We start from the raw sequence: 7,855 nt of genomic DNA, 5'->3' as shown, positions 1-7,855 counted from the left end.
TCTGACTCCATTTAAGAATCAGACAAAGTCACAACAAAATAAAATTTTACTATAACAAAACCCCCAAAACTATTACAACCCTGATCTGAACATTAATGTATGGTGAAAACGCAAGATTAAAAAAATATGTATAAATTAAAATAATGTCTGAACATCTTTAACAGTTTTCCATCTTGTCTGGGTTGTTTATGTTTATTATTGACACTCCACAACAGGAAGAATCTGATAAGCGCCATGCAGCAGATGAATAAATCCAGAAAGCTCTCAGAAAATCTGTGTCTCCTCCACCTGAAGGAAGGAACACAACCTGGCGAGGAACATTAACGCGATGCCAATCAATAACAGCAGGCGCCCCGAGCCATTCCTCCACATGTCTCTGCAATCTGAGGTTATTGAAGCTCGGAGGACGTCAACAGACAAACTTTCATAAGTGTAAGGTTGCAAGATTGACCTCAAAGACAAGTGATCAATCTCATCCATAACAAAGAAAAATAATTACTTTAAGAGCTGGTGTGAGGCTGCAAACTAACGAGAAGAGGTGGAGTTTTAAAAAGAATAAGAATGACAAATCCTGGTTTCATAGCTGGAAATTAGCTCAAAATGTCAACAGTTCTGGACTCCATTTTGTGGTGTCATGTCATGATGTATGTGTTGTATTAGACCTCTAGACCCAGATTGTGTAAAAGAATTGCACACATATTTTGTTTTATTTGACCGACAGCAGGAACAAAGAGGTTTTCACTTCTCATCTAATCATTCTTCAAGGGGATGTATTATTCTAAATTCACATTTTGCATGTTTTTGTATTTCCATTTGGGTTTCTGCTGCCTCTGAAAACACCACAAGTGCTTAAAAACTCCCAGTAGGATTTTGGTAATAAGTTCATGTTTTTTGGTGTTTGGAAAACGACCTGTCTCAAAAACTTCCAGAATATTATATTTATATATAATAACTACTTTATTATTTATTTGTTTATCTTTTATTTGTGTATTAGATTTCTTAATCTGGGACCTGAGTTCAAACAAGCAAAGGTGGTACGACAATAAAAAAATCCTTGAATTCTTAAATGTTACAAATCTGCTCCGTTACCTAGCAACCCCAACAAGTTCCACCATGTTACTTAGCAACCCCCGCTGAGTTTCAGCATATTTAGTAAGCTGGTTTTACCACTCTGCACACCATACAATGGCTGTTGGAAAAAATGACAGATTATTGTTAACAGGAACCTATTTTGCACATTTTCGTACTTCCATTTGGGTTTCAACGGTTTTTAAAAACAGCCCAATTGCTTAAGAAAAATTTAATAAATAAAACTAATAAAAAAAAAAACACCAGGCTATTTTAAGGCAATAAGTGAAGGTTTTTCAGGTTTTCTGTTCCAGAACCTCCAGATTGTTCGACAAACTCTGCACCATTACCTCGTAACCAAGCTGAACTCCAGCAGGTTTGATCAGCTGATTTTATCTCTGTACAATGGCTGCTGTTAAAGACAAGTGTTTTGTTGTTGGCTTACCATCCAGAAACCACTTGCTGCATTCTTGTTGGTTGTGCAGGAGGCGCTACTTATGTTTTTCAAAAATGTAAGATTGCATAGTTGCGCATCTGTTTGCAGCAATTTTCACATGCGAGTGTAAACATTGAGTTGTGGGGAGCGTGGCCTGCAGCAGCTTATTTAGTTTTAAAGAGACAGGATGCCCTAGAACAGCTAATAGTGAAAGAACCAAGTTAAAATCTCTTTATCTAAGAATAATTTTGTGCAAAAAAATCTAATAAATATGTTTTATATAGGCCATTGACATATCCTACCCATTTAAGAAGACATCATAGGTCACCCTTAATAATAAAAATAATTTAAAATGTAATGTATTTAACTATTTAAAACTATATTTTGTGTATTTTAAAAAATAAAAACAGGACAATTGGTGGGACTTGAAACCATTAAAGGACCATTAAAGCTCATTTGCTGTATAGATTGGATCATTTTAGCAGCTGTAGTGAACAGTGTTGTGAACGAACGAGTCATCTTCGTGGATTTTCTCCTGGTTTCCGGCGCTTGGCCCACTTCGGTCAATCCCATTAGTAACACAGTGTTAAATGTTTCAGCTCTGTCTTTTAAATTTGTCTCATGAATGTCTGCTACTCTCTTGTACCAAACATATTTTTCTGTGTACCATGGACAGACACAGCACTCTGAAATCTCACTTAATCTGATCTGATTAGAGTGACTGAAACGAAGAAGCAATTAGATAATTACATAAGTACACAAAAAAGAAAGAAAGAAAGACAGAGAGACACAACGAGGAAGCAGAAGGGGCGAGAAATAAAGAGAGTGAAAACGACTCATCCTTGAAGTAAAAATCGATTGTGAGGAAAATGTGTTTCCCTGCAGAGAAGTGAAAGGACAGCAGGACAGAAAGGCTGGGGACTCTGAATAAAATAAAAACAACAGCTAAAAGCAATAATATGGTCACTAATATAAACCAGTTACAGCAGAATTTATTAAGATTAATGAAAATAAAACATGTTGCATTTGTGAAGAAAAAAAAGTGTCTCTTGTTTACATTTACAGGATTGATATCTTATATTTGCCCAACAGCCACAGAACCCACTAACCATTATTTGTAGAACTACTGTAAAAATATAAATTGTTTTTCCATTTAGTTAGAATTATTAAATGTTTTTGTTAAGAGTAAAGATTTTGCCTGTAATGTCTCTTTCCCTTCTAATAAAAAAATTAAATAAAAAATAAATAAATAAAAAAAAGAATTATTAAATGTTATATTAGATATACATATATTTATCGTGCTAGCGTTGTGCTCTTGGGGATCCCTAGTGGTGTGGAGGCCCTAAGCAGTCGGTTAACTGCTTATATTCCTTGGGCCGGCTCTGCTTTTGTTTGTTTTTTAATCATGAAGAGAAGACCAATACTAAATAAAAAATTGCCACTGCCAAATGCGGTGGAAATTTTAATATTTAGTATTTCAATATTCACCCTTCACTCAACCCTGGGGAGGATTTTGTCCCAAAGCTGGACATCCAGACAATTGTCTTTCTCTGGCCCACGGTCCACAAAGGGTTGTGTTCCAGTACCATGACTTTAACAGAATCCCGACTATGTAACAAAATGTTTAATAGATAAAATGTGTGGTTTCCTCACAGAGTATTTGCCATGTCAGCTACAAGTCTGACTTTAGAGATTCAACACCTTATTAAACAGACACAATTTTGTGTTTGCAGACCACTGCTAAGCAGGACATGATAGACGATTTGTGTTAAATAATTCAGAAATCATTTCTGGAGCCTAAAAAAATGCCTGTCATCAACGCTTTTTTTTTTTTGCATTGTTGTGAAAGCGAAGAAATTCACACTTTATTCAAAGTCACATTGACCAACACTCTGGCTTTCCTTCAGCATGCTAGCTGTGGTGCAGTCTGCTGCTAAATAGTGCAATTATTCATGTTTCTAACTGAACTTATCAGAGTGTGTGCACTTTGTGCCTCTCGCTCATTAGTGCCCCCGGTCAGGCATGGCTGCCAGAGTGTGTTTGGTCAGTGCTGGCAGGGGCACAAACAAAATGGTGGAAATGTTTGCCCTCAGATTTTTCTGGCTCTACGTTCAAAAACCAGAAGCGAATTACCCTTACAAACAATGAAGGGGATGACACGGCTTTAGGTTCAGATCTGCCTCAGCGAAGCCTTTGGGTACATTTGGGTCCAACTCCAACTGGATCGGACACAAAGGCAGAAAACAGATGGGAGACGGAGCGAAGAGTTTCACTCCGGCTTTCACATGAGAGCAAATTATGTTTGTAAAACTCTTGAAAGAAAATATAAGTAACAGAAACTCTGTCCAAGGTAGAATGTATTAATTAGTTTCTTGTTTTTTAATGAAAGCAACTTCTGATGTCGGCGGTGGGACTGTTGGACGAGTCTGCAGGATAAAATGTTAATTTATCTGAAACAAACCCGGCTTTGGAAAGGATTCATTTGATTATCCTGCAGTGTCCTGAGATTGAAGAAACAAACAAAGCAATCTGACAAAGCATAAATTGAGGTGAAAGTTAGCATCACATTGAACTCAACTAAAAAACAACTCAGAGATAGGACTGGAAATGGATCCCGGCAATAAAGCTTGTTGTGAAATAAAAACAAACAAACAAGTGGCGACTTTTTTGCACTGGGTCTAATTATACCCTCATGAATTTTTGTTAAGTACTGTAAAAAGTATTTTATTTTGTCTGTATTTGCTTGTTAAATGTTTAAATGTAACATAGCCCATATAAAATGCATGTTTTAAACAACAATTTTCTCCGCCAACGTTGTCCAACCTGGTCTTACATAAAAAAAGTTTGCTATTGATTTAATTTGGCAATTGGGTTTTTTTATATCAACATGGAGGAATTTTGACCAACTCTTCTTGGCAGAATTGTTTTAATTCAGCCATATTAAAGTTTTTCTAAGGATGAACGGCCTGATTAAGGTGATGTGCAGCATCTCAAGCAAATGTAAGTCTACATATTGACTTAAATTTGCAGGAATTACAGAAGATCAAACTAATTTGAATTGGAAAAAAGGAATTAAATAAAATAATCTTTATTTTTACTGTCCAAAACACCTCAGCAGCTCCAATTAACTAGTGCAGTTTATTTATCATTGAAGCTCCTGAGAGCCATTGAGCCGTTGACTGAGTTTGTCATCACCTGTCTTTGTCTTTGTGAAGCTTTCACAGAAAACAGTCTGAATCTCTCATTCTTACATTTAACCTTTCTTATAGATGCTAAAACATTTGAAAGACAAATTTGTTCTTAACAGGGTTGTTGTAAACTATCGAATAAAAAAATAAAATAGGTAAATTCTGACATTAAAGCTGCAGTATGTAATGTTTTTTTTTTACATATTTGTTGAAACTGTCACTTTGTTATGATAGTAAGACAAATAATCTGTGAAAAAATGAAGTTCCTCCGCCTTCTTCTAGTGCTAAATAGAAGCAACCAATCAGAGCAAGGAGGTGGGTCTTAGCGTTGTCAATCATGCCAGTGTCCGCAAAAGTTGTTGATTTCAATGCTTCGCGCCAGTTAGTTTAACGATGCGTATTGGTTCCCTGAAAGACAATGAAAACCTGTCAAAATCTATACTGTGCTAATAGCAAGTCACTGCGCTAAATAATAAAAAAATCTAACGAAGCTTCATGCAGTTTTAATACAACACTAGTTCTTCATTTAGAGGGAAGGACTCTAAAAGTCACTTTTGGCATGTTTGTGACTGAAGGAAAAAGTTTGTGCGTGTGTGAGAGGGTGACAAAGTGCTTACCGATGTAGCCGAGAAATCCAGACAGCATCCAGGGATCACAGCAAGCCTCCAGGCCTCAGAGTTCTGCAGCTGCAACCAATCTGAGCAGCAGGTGTGATTGACTGAATGGGACACTGTGTGTGTGTGTGTGTGTGTGTGTGTGTGTGGTGAGGGAAAAAGGAGGCTGAATCCCACCGGAGCAGAGACTTCCATTAGAAACCCGAGTCCCGTTTAGCAGCTGATCTAAGGTCCAAAGTCCAGAAAATGTTTGAAAAGAAACAGCAAAGGATGAATGACCAACATGAACTCCTCCAATCACTCTGCAAGATTTCTGCTACAATAAAAAAGTAGTTAAAAGCAACTAAATCAGATTGTTTTGATTAAATAACTCAACAGTAAAAAGAAGAGATTCAGAAAAAATAACGATGACCAAAAATGTTCTGAAGGTCCTGATAATATGTGGAGGAAGTTTGTGTCAGATCTGTTCTAATCCATAAAATATATGAGATTAAATAATCCTATCGCCACAAAAGTTAAGACCTGTGATTAAACAATTTAAGGTCAACTTGCCTTTTATAAAATAAATTTAAGACACTTTAAGACGCGCGGACACCCTGATTTTCTACATCATGGAAATCAGGAATCCATTCCAAATATTTCACTTAATTTTATTCAATCTGCATGTAAGACACAAAAACCCTGTGTTTTTAATGAGATGTTTAATTTAATAATAATAGTAAAAAAGAAAACATACATTACAAGCTTTGTTTTCATTTGCCGTTTCCAAACTTCTTTCAATCTGCCTTTTACAAACCATTTAGCACAAGAGCTTTCTCCGAAGCTGCTTCTGAGACATTAATATAAAACAAATAAAATAAGGTTTCATAAAATCCAGTGTTTCTGCAGCAACAAACAGTTTGGCATTGATATGATTTGCTGTACAGTTCCGGTTAGCTTCACATTAAATATCCACCTCTGATATCAGCAGCAGCAGTTTAATACATAGTTCCCATACGCTCACTAGGCAGGCGCAATGCACAGAGGATCGAGACCAACAAAAAGAAAATATGTGGACACTCTTAACCAATGTGAAATAAATATAAACAAATCGCTGCTGTCGGGATCGACGCGTATAAAACGGAGAAGGAAAATATGCCAGGGAATGTGGACAAGCTGATCTCATATTACTCCTGTGTGAACGTGAAGAGTGCATATAAAATGGAAGATGTTATCCATGGACGCATAAAGTCAACATTTGACCGGATTTGTAAAGGATGTACGAACTCTTCAGGTGAATAATACGGAAGAGGCTTAGGGCCACCGAAAACAGAAAAAAAATTCTGACTTTAAAGTCAGAATTCTTAGATTAAAGTTAGAATTCTGAGATTAAAGTTAGAATTCTGAGATTAAAGTCAGAATTCTGAGATTAAAGTCAGAATTCTGAGATTAAAGTCAGAATTCTGAGATTAAAGTCAGAATTCTGAGATTAAAGTTAGAATTCTGAGATTAAAGTTAGAATTCTGAGATTAAAGTCAGAATTCTGAGATTAAAGTTAGAATTCTGAGATTAAAGTCAGAATTCTGAGATTAAAGTTAGAATTCTGAGATTAAAATCAGAATTCTTTTTTTTTTTTTTTCGGTGGCCCTAATCCTCTTCTGTAGAATAACAAGGTTCTGGTGACCAGCAGAGTAAGTACATAAAGTAACAAACACGCACTCTAAAAGTCCGTCTTAGCCAGCAGATAAAAGCTACGTTAGCTAAGCTCATTTTACTATTTCGGCAGTAAATATCAGTTATTTATCTTGGAATCACACAGAGGTGAGCAGAGTACTGTAAGATGTAACGTTGTTTATAAGTTAGACAGGAACGAAGCCAGAGCTAGTTTTAAGCTTGTGGTTTGCTTGTTGTTGTCATGGCAACTCCATAGCAACTGCCTGACAAAATGGCTGTCTGTTACAAAATCACATGGGACCTATGTATTAATTACATAGAAAGCTCTTCAGCTCATGTCTTTGTTACAGTAGCGTCATAACAATAAATAATACCCTGTATTCATCTGTCTGAGAAGAAGAAAAACAAAACAAGATGGCAACAATCAGTCACCTTTCTCCCACTAATGGACCTAACAAGGACCTTCTTTATGAGCCACTAATCAATAGGTGGCTTTTATGTGTCATCAGAGCACAAAAGCAGTCGTGTTCCTGTAAAAACATCTGACATACAGAATAAAAGTTAAACAGAAACTCCACAGGAAACAAACGTTGAATGTAGAATACCAGATATGCAATAAGTTACATCAGCCTGACCAGCAGCTCACATGAAACCAGGTTATTTACAACATTATCTGTACATTTAAGCATAAATACATCGCCTCAGGATTTACATGGCATCACTAAAGAGGAGGAGGCATTCTGCTGCAGCCACCGACAAACTCTGCAAACTAAAACTAAGAACCCAGCAAGCTGTTCGGTCAGCTGAGAGTGAGCATGCAGGTAGAGCCTTACAGTGCATCACAAAGGGTCGGTGAGCATCAGCCTTCAAGGCTGGACAGAGTTTCTCACTTATTA

The sequence above is a fragment of the Xiphophorus maculatus genome, chromosome 21 (genome assembly GCF_002775205.1).
Source record: "Xiphophorus maculatus strain JP 163 A chromosome 21, X_maculatus-5.0-male, whole genome shotgun sequence".
NCBI classification, from domain to species: Eukaryota; Metazoa; Chordata; class Actinopteri; order Cyprinodontiformes; family Poeciliidae; genus Xiphophorus; species Xiphophorus maculatus.
Note: the sequence above shows the minus strand (reverse complement) of the source record.